Genomic DNA, 12,902 nt, shown 5'->3' with positions numbered 1-12,902 from the left:
CACTTATTGGGATTCATCTTTAAACCATGTTTCCTTGTGCATTCCAATACTTTTCGCAGATCGGCAAGATGCTTTATGAAATCTCCAGACTTAACCACCACATCATCAATATAAATTTCCACCAGCTTGCCGATGAACTCATGAAAAATAAAATTCATAGCCCTTTGATAAGTAGCACCAGCATTTTTCAAACCAAAGGTCATGACTATCCATTCAAACAACCCAACATGACCAGGACATCTAAATGCAGTCTTTGGGATATCTTCTTCAGCCATGAATATTTGATTAAATCCTGCATTGCCATCCATAAAGCTTATGATCCGATGCCCAGCCGCAGCATCAACTAGCAGATCGGCAACTGGCATTGGGTCACCATCCATCGCGCGTAGCTTTATTAAGATTCCTAAAATCAATGCAAACCCGAAGCTTCCCATTTTTTTGTAAACTGGAACAACATTGGAAATCCACTCGGCATACCGACATTGCCGAATAAATTTAGCTTCGATAAGTTTGGTTATTTTGCCTTAATATCAGGAAGAATATTAGGGTTACATCGGCGAGCTGGCTGCTGATGTGGCCGAAATCCAGATTTGATAGGCAACCGATGCTCAACGATCGATCGGTCTAAACCAGGCATCTCGGTATAATCCCAAGCAAAGCAATCTTTATATTCTTTTAACAAATCGGTCAATTGTCGCTTACACTCAGAATTTAACTTAGCGCTAATAAAAGTAGGTTTAGGCTTATCTCCACTACCTATATCTACCTCTACCAAATCATCTGCCGATGTAAACCCCTGGCCTAATTTTCCATCATCGGCAAACCTATCCACTAAAACTCCTCATCAGAACCGACTGCTTGGATCGGTGGAATTTCATAATCGGCAACTTTGAGGAAATCCTTCTCCCAAATTTCTCCCGAGATACACCTAGTCCTTTCATAAGTGTCCGCCTCTGCCGATGCAATGACATAAGAAGAATCTCTCGGGACAATCTCAATCTTGTCACCTACCCATTGAACCAAGCATTGGTGCATTGTAGACGGGATGCAACAATTGGCATGAATCCAATCTCTCCCTAGTAGCAGATTATAAGCACCTTTTCCACTGATCACAAAGAAAGTTGTCGGCAAGGTTTTGCTGCCGATGGTCAACTCGACGCATATTGCCCCCTTAACTGGAGACACATTCCCTTCAAAATCTTTTAGCATCATATCGGTCTTGGTCAAATCTTGATCTCCTTTCCCAAGTTTCCGATAGACTGCATAGGGCATAATATTGATAGCAGCCCCACCATCGATTAATATCTTGGTCATCGGCTGCCCATCAACCCTTCCTTTGACGAACAGAGCTTTAAGATGCTGCCTTTCTTTGTCGGCAGGCTTTTCAAAGATAGCCGTCATTGGATCCAGAGCCAACTGAGCTATCTGGTCAGGAAAATCCAGCTCCTCATCATCACTGGACGGTGCAAGGAACTCCATCGGCAACATAAATACCATGTTAACATCTGCCGATGGCCCTTTCCCCTTAGGATCCGGTTGATGCTGATCCCCAGATTGGCCAGAATTCTCTTCTTTGACCAAATTTTCTCATCTTTCGTGCTACAACCTTCTTTTCTGTGTCCTAGTCAACCCCTCTGGACACCATGGAGGAAATTGTGGTTGCCTTGCCGATGGGCGACGAAGTTCCCTTGACTCCACTCGATGGGTATTGGCATCTCTACAAAATATGAACTCATCGGGAACCCGTGCATTGGCCATCTCCTCAAGTTCCTCTTGGTTCGTGGGAAAATACCTGACACGATCACCAAGACTGTCGTGCACACTAAGTCTACCCCCCAGCCGATTATGAACTGACGCTCTTCCCCTAATCGGCCCATAAACCGCCGATCATCGTTCTGATACTGCCGATTAGGTCTGTCATACCGATCATAACCATTGCACTCAGGGTAATCCCTAATAGTGGGCAATTTGATGTTCTGTTCCCAGCAATGGATGAAGAACGGGCAGTTCCAGTGGTCCTTGTGCCGATTCCACTCCTGTCGGCGTCTTTCTTCTTCCCGACGATAGTCCTCCTGCCGGTGCTGATACCGATCTTCACGTTGCTGCCAAGTCTCCCGATGTCTCCTATGAGTTATCACAATGCCGGATCGGGGCAGCCTACCTAAGCTAGTTCCTTCCTGGATCAAACCCTTTCCCTTCGCATCAGCAGTGATCTGATGCTGAGGATCCACCGATGCACTTCTTTTAGCTGCTTCTGATGTCAAAACCTTGGTTTTTCCCTTAGCATCCAGCATATTTGTTGGAAAAGGATGTTGATCAATCTTCATCGGCTTCTGAGCTTTGGAATTGTCAAACTTGATTCTCCCAGATTCAATAGCCGATTGCAGCTGTTGTCTGAAAACTTTACACTCATTTGTACCATGAGAGGTTGCATTATGCCACTTGCAATATTTCATCTTCTTTAATTCCTCAGGCGACGGAATTACATGATTTGGTGACAATTTGATTTGTCCTTCTTGAAGTAGAAAGTCAAATATCCAGTCGGCCTTGGTGATGTCAAATGCAAACTTCTCCGACTCCTTATGCCCAAAAGGGCAAGACATCGGCTTCTTATTCTTCACCCATTCTGCCAAGCCGATGACTGGCTCTTCATCTGAATCTGAGCTTGCTGCTTCATCAACAAATGATACCTTTTTGTTCCAAGCTCTCTTGGGTTCAAAGGGTTTGATATCCTGGTCGGAAATCCTCTGCACCAGGTGACTTAAGCTCTCGAACTCTTGACAAGCATACTTCTCTCTGATATGTGGCAACAAACCCTGGAAAGCCAAATCGGCTAGCTGCCGATCGTCCAGAACTAGACTATAGCACTTGTTCTTAACTTCTCGCAACCTCTGCACAAAGCTCTCAACCAATTCATCATTGCGTTGCTTCAACCTGACTAAATCGGTAATTTTCTTCTCATGAACTCCAGAGAAGAAATACTTGTGGAACTGCTTCTCTAGATCGGCCCAAGTGATCACTGAGTTAGGAGGTAATGATATAAACTAAGTGAACGCCGATCCAGACAATGATGACGAAAATAAACGAACCCTTAGCTCGTCTCTGTTAGAAGCTTCGCCACATTGAATGATGAACCTGTTGACATGCTCCATAGTTGACGTATCATCCTGTCCAGAAAACTTAGTAAAATCAGGTACCTTGTACCAATTTGGAAGTGGAATTAAATCATATGCAGGAGGATACGGTGTCCGATAAGAGTAAGTGTTGACTTTGGGCTTTATCCCAAATTGGTCTCTCATTACTTCAGCTATCTTATCGGCCCAATAAGCATCGGCGTCTTGCCGATGAGGTGGCTGTGGATCTGGCACCTGCTGATATACTTCCACGTGTCTCTGGGGTGCACGATCTGAATGGAACATGGGGTTGATCATCTGACCACCAATCTGCTGACCGAGGTTCATCGGTTGGTTGGCCAACCCTTGATTCTGAAACCCAGGTTGGATTTGTCCCTGTTGAAACCCTATGGTCTGATGATTCTGCTGAGGCATCTATGGAAAGACTGGCTGTCCTGTCCATCCGTTATTAGCATTTATCGGCATAAACCCTGCCGATGGCTGAAGATTAGGCATCATCATTGAATTGACATACCCTGGCTGAGTCATAAACATCTGCTGCATCGGCACTGAATCTGCCGATGTGTTAGGCATTTGGAACGTTGGGGTTTGAGAACTCCGAGTGTAAGGTCTTGCAGTAGTAGTTGTACTATACTGGGGACTCTGATTCATCGGTAGATTTGGCGGTGCTCATGCCATAGGTGCCATGCCTGTTTGAGATATCCTAGGAGTCTTCAACATCATCTCTGGGGGCATGCCATAACCCCACCAGTTGGGAGGAACAGATCCCGACATTGCTGATGCCAATATATCTATCGCAAGCTTGATCTGCCCGTCAGATGTTGATGGATTGGCCATTGTTGATGTAGATTGCACATCGGTGACCCCTAATGTGCTTGGAGGAGAAGTAGTTTCTACACCCGCAACGGTTGTTGTAGCCGATGGAGCTGTGACCACTGGTGACCCTGGCTGATGATGGGTAGGACCCACATAATTTGGTGGCAATTGTCCTTCTTTGAAAGTTCTAGCCACGACATTGAAAACCGTATTGGACAGCACACCAGCTTGATTGATCAAGGCACGGTTAATAGCATTATCAACCATGTCTTGAAGTTTACCAGGATTGGCTTCAAAAGTAACCTGCCAAGGTGCCGGCAGTGCTTCTTTCTAGATTACTTCGCTACTCCTGTTGATGTTGAAGGATCTCAAACATTGTTGCTTGTAATCCTCCATGGCTTTTGTAATAGCTTGCTTCTGCTCATCTCTGAGATTGGCTTCCGTCACGGGGATGACGTTCTCCAAGTCGAACTCGATAGTCGCCATGTCGATCTTGATCTTGAATCTAGTCCCACTAGACGTGCCAAAAGATGTGTTGGTGCAAAACTGATCTACAAACACAAAGGGCTAATACCCAATTTAAACGTTAAGGCGTGCCAGCCGATTTGACCTTACAATCGGCAAAGGTGGTAACTCGACCACTTTGGTCCCGACAACAGCGATGCGCCCGGATGTCACGGCGAAGAGGTGATCACGCAGAACTTGAGAATGCGCCGAGCTTAAGTCGACAAATTCCTAAGAACTCGTAATAAAAAGGAAAATATGACGAAGTCGTCGAAAAAGTAAATGCTAGAATATGAGTAAAAACTTGTGTTTGATTGATTGATCGATTGTCCATTACAAGGCCCTGGGGTCTACATTTATACCCTGCTCAAAGAGCTACAATCAGACACGACAAGGACTCAAATTCCAAATTAAACAGAATCCGTATACAAAACTAATTTAAACAACTAAGGAAAACATAAAACTATCCCCCTGTAACCGACCGGGACACCACCGCAGACCAATCGGCAATCTCCACGCTTCCCTTCAGAGTCATCGGCAGATCTCCTGTTATGGCCATCGGCAAACACCAATACTGATCATCGGCACGAGCACGTCACCACCTCTGGATTTAGTCTCATTCAATTGTCTCATCATCGGCAACCACCCTCATCGGCAACTTCCCTGCAGACTAGTTACCGTTGTTCCATCTGCCGATATATACTTTATTGATCCCCTAGTACGCATCCAAAAACAGCGCCAACACCAGCCAACACAGAGCGACAGCTAGAAGCCATGCCATTACGCCAGCGCAGCTCCGCCCAATCTTACCATGCTCAACTAGTTCTCACCGCACCGCCACAACCCCTACTTCTCAAGGGATCATCATCCAAGAAGGAGACCATTGTCAAGGTTCCAGCCAGCACGAGGATCCTTCCACCTAGACCCAATGAGAGGGTCGTTGGAGTCAAGACCAACCGGAGCGGCGAGATCAGCAGCATTCGCTACACTACGGAGGAAGAGAGACCTTACTTTGAAGGGATTAGAGCAGCCAAATTCCGTTTCATCCCTCCAAAGGCAGCCCCGAAGCACGCTCTCAATGCTTTCGAGACACCTCCTAAGCGTCGCAAGACTATAGTGGATATTGATGAGGACGTTCGCAGGCTAGATAGGGTCATCATAGACCTTCAGTCCTCGGTTAACTCCATCACTAGGCAGCTCTCTAACCACAACACCGTTATACTAGGCCTTAGGCATGATCTTGCTAGTGCCAATAAGAAGATCAGGGAGTTCGAGCGCCGCTAAGTTATCTAGATTAGATCTTGAGGCAATGCATCTTAGTTATCTATCATTAAAATTTGATTTAGATTTTACTATTATCGTCAGTTTGCTACTAGTCAATTGTAATAAATGCCTCAAGATTAATAAAGAGTATTATTATTATGTCTTGTGTGTCTCTACTTTATTTTTGTGCAAGAAAGCAGAAAATAAGTATGGGGGAGATCCCTTGACACGCCAAACACACTTTAACTACACCACTCCACGATTCAGGTACATACTCTGCACACTTTACTATTACACATACATATATCTTGGATTATCCAGAATATTGTTTCCGACATGATAAATTAAAAAGATTAAAATGCTTCTAATCATGATCAATCTCACTCTGTGATATTTCCTGAAAACTTACAAAATCATTCTAAAACCCTGTGTTACTTAAGTCATTATGGAATGATAGAGTGTGAGTACCTTATTCTTGATATCATTGTTGCTTGGAGAATTTATTTCAAAATCTTCAAAAAATTCTAGCTACCATCCTCAGTGTTTTATATGCCTGATAAACCTAAAAATATTAACATGATAATTAGAAAAGCTATCTGCTCTGTATTGAGTTTGTTCAAAATGAGTTAGACCCTTGTTGAGAGATTTATCATGCTCCTAAGATCAAGACATTTATTCAGAAAGATTCACTCTTCCGAAGTATTATTGCATTAGAGGCATGGGCTATGCAAAAAAAATATGAATAATTCGAGGAAATAAAAAGGAGCAAGTGCTCGACAACCTCGCAGAGAAAAAATGGACAAGTGTCCGGCAGTAGAATTAGGGGTACCTCGGTATCCACTTAAAAAAGAGAAAAGAAAGAAAATGATAGCCCATGGTCCCTCTAATAAGCAATATGCTAGCAAGAGTTGACAAGTTTTTAATTTTCAAAGTCTTTGATCTAAGAGTATGACATTCCCCTCCTCGGATCCTGTTTTGATCAGGCAATAAATGCAAAGTAAGTATGCTTGAGAATTCTTTGCTTATTAAAACAGCCTCAGTGAGATATACAAAAAATAATGAGTGACCTGAGAGAACCTATGAGGATAAAGGTATGCTACATTTCTTTTCAAAAACATATAAAAACCCAAGTGACAGGATTAAGAAGAAAGGATCTCTACTCTTGACCATCTATTTCCCTGACTACGGTATACAGTGAATTTTTACAACCACCCTACAGGTATGAAGAGAATGTTTTACAATGTAACCCAAGATAGTTTTCTTAACCATCCTTTTCTCGAGGACGAGTAAAAGCCTAAGTATGGGGGTATTTGTTGACGGTTCTTAAGTATCAATTTTAGTTATCAAATAAACAAGAGAAAGGACCAATATGCAAACAACACCTAGAATTAGGGTTTGATCTGATAGAATTCCACGAGTTTTGTTGTTTATCTGTTTCTGCAGGGGGTTATCAGAAAATAAGGAAGAAAGGCCCACATGTCGGAATTACATAGAGATATCAATGCACCGCGCAATTTTCTACCATCTAGAAGACTCCAGAAGCCACGAGAACGAAGCGGAGGCCGAACGGGGCCTGGCCCTGGGCGCCCGCCCAGGAGACCAGGGTGCCCACCCCCTCCTGGATTCCAATTAGAACTCTTTTCGCGGACGATGCTCCACCGACCTAATGGATCAAGGATAACCGTCCAATCAATGTCGGTTTGATCCAACGGCTCACGTTCACTTGAAGGGACTATCAAACCAGACCCCCTAGCCCCTGGAGGAGACAAGTTCATCATAGAGTTGAGAGGAGCCCTCGAAGGAATCCCTCTCCTCTAAATAAAATTTCTTTTGGCGTAGCATCCAATATGAGTAGAAATAGATCTTCTAGTTTCTACTAGATTGAGAGAGATAGAGTGGAGGTGTAGATCGGAGGAAGCCCGGCCTGTCGGTGTCTACTCCGAGGTTGTACCTACGGGATCAAGTCTTCTAACGCGAGGCTTGCTCCTAGGATTCTTCAATATTTCGACTTCTAAATTCTAGTAAGTTCTTGCTTTATTGTTCTTTGGTTTATGAGTTTACTTTAATCTCTTCGCGTAGAGTTTAGAGTAATCATCTCTAGCGTAGACGTGGTGTTTGGGCTAGGATACTCATAGATATTCCCTGACTAGCTGGACCGTGGTAGTAGCGAGGAACGTGACATTTCTGAGTTACCTTTGCAAACCATATCTCGTTAGCAGGAAGGGTGCGTTCTTGATGGGTGCGTTCTCGTGGAATAATTGTCACTGCATCTGAAAGGATGACCACCCATCGAGAACGCACTTGGTATGGAGCTGATCCTGGGCCAGAAGAAGCAGCGCACCTGCATTATTGTGACTACAACCCCCGAGTCCTTCGGGACCCATGGGTTCGACATGCTCAACCACAAGAGCCAACACAGGAGACATGGCCGGAGAGCCAAGATCACCACTGGACAAACCCGCCTTTCCATATGGGCAGGCACTCCACTGATCCATATGGAGCTTCAGGGTCCAGACCCCCGCCCGAATTCGATGCAGGACGATACTCCGACGCCTCTTATGCTTTCACGAACGACTACTACCAAGAGGCCAGCGCTTTCTTCACCCGTACCGACAACACCCTTCTCGACATCCAGAATACGTAAGCGGAACATGGATGACTCCTAGAACAGCAACAAAAATGGAACCAGGACCACGCCACTACAGTACAAGAATTGAGACAAGATACCACGACAATGAACGACAACATCACCACCATGATGCGATTCTGGAACATTGGGTAAGACCGACAACCACATCCAGCTTGGGGGAGTTCCTCCCCGTTTTATCAGGTAAGTTTTTATTTGCCCTTCTTATTTATTCTTTTTTATTTTAGTATTTTATCTTAAAGAGAAAAACTTAGAAAACCTAATAAATATTTTTTTGCTTTAAATTACTGCATTCTATAAACATGAAAACAAAATAAAAAGAGTGTGTAGATAAGTGTGCTTTATTTATCTGCTAAGTGTTAATCTCTAGAAAAAATAAAAAGACCAAAAAAATACATAATGGAAATGATGAACAATTGCTCTGTTTGCTTACTTTCGAGTACCTAGCTTTTATATTAGAGTTCTTCCAGAAATTACTAAAAAAACTAAAATATCTATGGGAAGCATGAACCTAAAACTAAAGTCTAGGTAAGAAGAAGGCATGATATAAAGTTTGAGCTACTATTTATCCTGTTCCTACTACACTTAGTTCTGGAGATTTATTTTGAAAACTTGCAAATCACATGATGAGTTCCTAGCATGAAAAAATTCCTACCACAGCCATACTTGCTATAACACCCTTTACTATATTCACATTAAGTTTGATCGAGCTGTAGGAGCTTTTCATGTGGTTAAATTAAGATATTCACTTGCACACATCCACTACACTATTCATCACCATGCATTCAAATTACTAAAAATAATATTATCACTCACTGTCCCAAGTGTTGTTATTCTCTTTATCCAAAAAGATTCAATGCAGAAGAGACATGGGTTATGTAAAAATATGCGAAGAAATAAAAAGAGGCAAGTGCCCGGAACCTCGAAAAAGAAAGAAAAAGAGAGTGAGACGAGAGGTAAAAATGGACAAGTGTCCGGAGTAGAATTAGGGGTACAAAGATGCCCACCTGAGCGGAAAAAATGGACAAGTGTCTGACAGTAGAATTAGGGGTATTTACTACCCACCTGAAAAAAAAAGAGATAGCCCATGTTCTCCCAAGGCAAAGATCAAGAGAGGAGGAGAGATAGCAATATGAGGAGCAATGAGAAGTAAGTTTTATCATCACTTATACATTTTTACCATCACTATCATTTACTCCACCACACATGCACATCTTGATTTAATTATATGCTGAGTTCCTTTGGATCCATGGCTCGATTAGACAACATATGTATGTAAGGATCCACAAATACCACATATAGAGAGACTTGAGAGAATCATAGTTGGGAACTCTGAGCTTTATTTTTGAAAACTTATGCAATACCGTGGAACAAAGGTGAAGTATAGACAGGAGGAATAGTGCTTGACTTAATTATTTTGTCTTTCAATTCCTTAAGACTTAAGTATAGAGCTGCATCTAAAAGGATCAATATGCACCAAACATCTAGAATTAGGGTTTTATCTGACAGAATTCCACGAACTTTAGTGTTTATCTATTTCTGCAGGGGTTATCAGAAAATATGGAGAGAAGGCCCACATGTCACGTTTACAACGAGATAATTACGTGCCGCGCAATTTTCCTTAATCTAGAAGAGTCCAGAAGCCACGGGAACGAACGGGAGACCGGATGGGCTTGGGGGCAGGGTGCCCGCCCTTCCCCCTTGGGCGCCCGCCCTGTCCTCGGGGCCAATCATGTCCAACCTCGCGGATTTATGCTCCACCGACCTAAAGGATCAAGAAAAACCGTGCGATCAATGTCAGTTTGATCTGACGGCCCAAATTCACTTGAAAGGACTATATAATCAAGGCCTCTCCACCCCAGGTGGAGAGAGGAGAAATCATTATCAGAGGTAGCCATCAAAGTTAGGGTATAGAACTTCTCTCTGAAAGGTCCTTGTTTGGTTTTGGTAATTGAGTGACAACTTAGGTGGACTAATAGCATTTATGTGAGATACACAGGAGATTAGTCCACAGGTGATTATGTGATGATGGAGGAGCTCATTGAATATGAGACATGACATGGAGTCATGTGACCAAGGTGGAGAAAATCAAGATGAGGCTTGTCTCCATGGACCGGTTGCAAGAGTGAAGGGCAAGTCGGAGGCTTTGAAGCGAGGGACCGCGTGCGACGGTGAAGCTTGAGCAAGACTTGGCGTCGATGGACCGAGGCAACGGTGAAGAGCAAGTGAGGTCAAGATCAATGAACCAATACGGTTACATGATGATATGAAGTGGATCATATCATTTGGTGATTGGTTGGTGCATGTGTTGCATCAACATTGGAGGAGATGGAATGGAAAGCGCAAGGCAAAGGTATAACCTAGGGCATTTCCATTTCACCGGTCATAGGTGTGTAGAGAAGTTTATGACCGGATTTAGGATAGATGGCTATACTATCAAGAGGGGCAAACTTGTTTGCATATCGGTCATCTAGTGCCACTTGAGCGATCTAACTTTGCATACGTGTTAGGATCGAGTGGCGTGACAAGCTGAGAGGCTAACTCCTTTGGGAAAATGTTTGTGAAAATGCTAACACACATGCACATGGTGGTGTACACTTGGTCGTGTTGGCACATTTACAAAGGAGGTGGAGTTCCTAGGGTTGAGAGGGGAGTGGGTTCCTCTCTCCCTCCCACCGAGTTTGCGAGGCGGGATTCGGCGATTTTGAGAAAATTAAGTGTATATTTTCTATTGCGCCGGTGGGAATTTTGGAGAAGTCGCGGGAGTGTTTTCTCTCTGAGAAACACTCACCGGACGCTGAGTGCGGAGGCACCGGACGCTAGCTTCAGAGTCCGGTGTGGTTGACCCTGCTAGGGTTGAGCACCGGACGCTCTCTGAGTGCGTCCGGTGGGGTGCGTCCGGTGTGAGGACGTTTTGTGACCCTCTCTGCGCATGGGTCCAGTGAGCACCGGACGCTACCGGTGCTTAGCATCCGGTGACTCGGCGAGTTTGCGGAGCTCTCTGCGCATGAGTCCGGTGTGCACCGGACGCGTCCGATGTGACGCAGTAGAGCGTCCGGTGGTGCTGTGCAGGCGCACGTGCGCAGTAGCCGTTGGCGGCAACGGTCGAGTTCAAACGGCTAGTGACACGTGGCCGACGCCTGAGCACCGGACGCTGCGAGTTGAGCGTCCGGTGGCTCCCTATGAGCGTCCGGTGCCCACGTGTTTTGCCCAGTGAAGGGGCAACGGCTAGTTTAGACCTTGGGGCTATAAATAGAAGTGGTGGCCGGCCTTGGCCGGTGCTGAGCACCCTTGGGACTTAGTGTCCATGCTTGGGGAGTGCTAGTAAAGCCTCTAACTCACATATGCTTGATAGTGATCATCCGATTGTGTGAGTGAGTGATTCTAGTGTGTTGCATTGAGAGATTGCATCGAGTGGCACTAGGTGTTCGTGTTGCAAGCCGGTGGTGCTTGTTACTCTTGGAGGTTGCCACCTCCTAGATGGCTTGGTGGCTTGTGACTCTGTCGAAGCATGCAAGAAGATTGTGCGGTGCTCCGGGGAAGAGATTGTGAGGGGTACGGTGCTCACCCCACGGGGATCGCGAAGAGCAACTCTAGTGGATTGCTTGTGGCTTGGAGGATCCCCATCTTGAGAGTGGATGTGCGGCACCCGCTGAGGGTTTGGCTTTGGAATGCCAATTAGCTCGTGATCCATCAAGTGGGTGTATCGCCACAACGAGGACGTAGCTTGGTGGCAACCAAGTGAACCTCGGTAAAAATCACTGTGTCAATATTGTCTACTCTTCTCGGTGGTTTGCATTCTCTATACACGAGCTTGCATTTACATTCTTTATATACTTGTGCTTGTGTAGTTGCTCTTGTAATTAGTTAAGCTTGTGTAGCTTGCTAGTTACCTTCTTGCTTGTGTAGCTAGAAGTAGTTCCCTTGCGTGGCTAATTCGGTTTGTGTAACCTTGTTAGTCACATTGCTTAGTTTGTGTAGCTAAGTACGTTGCGCTCTCTAATTTGGCATTAGTTGCCTTGTTATTGAGCTTGCTAGTGAGCTTAGGCTTTGTGCGCTTTGCGTCACTAGTTTGCGTAGGAGCTCCCCTGGTTTGCAAAGTACTAGTTGCATAGGTTTGTGTGACCTTGCTTCTAGAATTGGTTAGGTGAGCTCTTGCTAAGGTAGCACCTTGTTTTCTTGATTAGGATCTTTTACAAGGTGCTAGAGAACTTAGATAGAGGGGTATAGTCTTGGCTAGACCGATAGTTTTAATTCCGCATTTATTTCGGTTAGCCGGCACGATAAGTTTTAGAAAGGACTATTCACCCCCCCCCTCTAGTCTGCCATCTCGACCCTTCAAGTGGTATCAAAGCTAGGTCTCTCATTTGTGGTCTTCACCGACCCTAGAGGATGGCGGCTTATGGGCTAGATGTTGAGTGTCCACACTCTTTTGATGGCACACACTTTGCACGGTGGAGAAATTGGATGCAATGCAATTTTATGTTCATTTCTCCTCAAATGTGGTGGATGGTAGATGTAGGCTTTTCTCATGTGTT

Source organism: Sorghum bicolor, chromosome 7 (genome assembly GCF_000003195.3).
Source record: "Sorghum bicolor cultivar BTx623 chromosome 7, Sorghum_bicolor_NCBIv3, whole genome shotgun sequence".
Lineage (NCBI taxonomy): Eukaryota > Viridiplantae > Streptophyta > Magnoliopsida > Poales > Poaceae > Sorghum > Sorghum bicolor.
Note: the sequence above shows the minus strand (reverse complement) of the source record.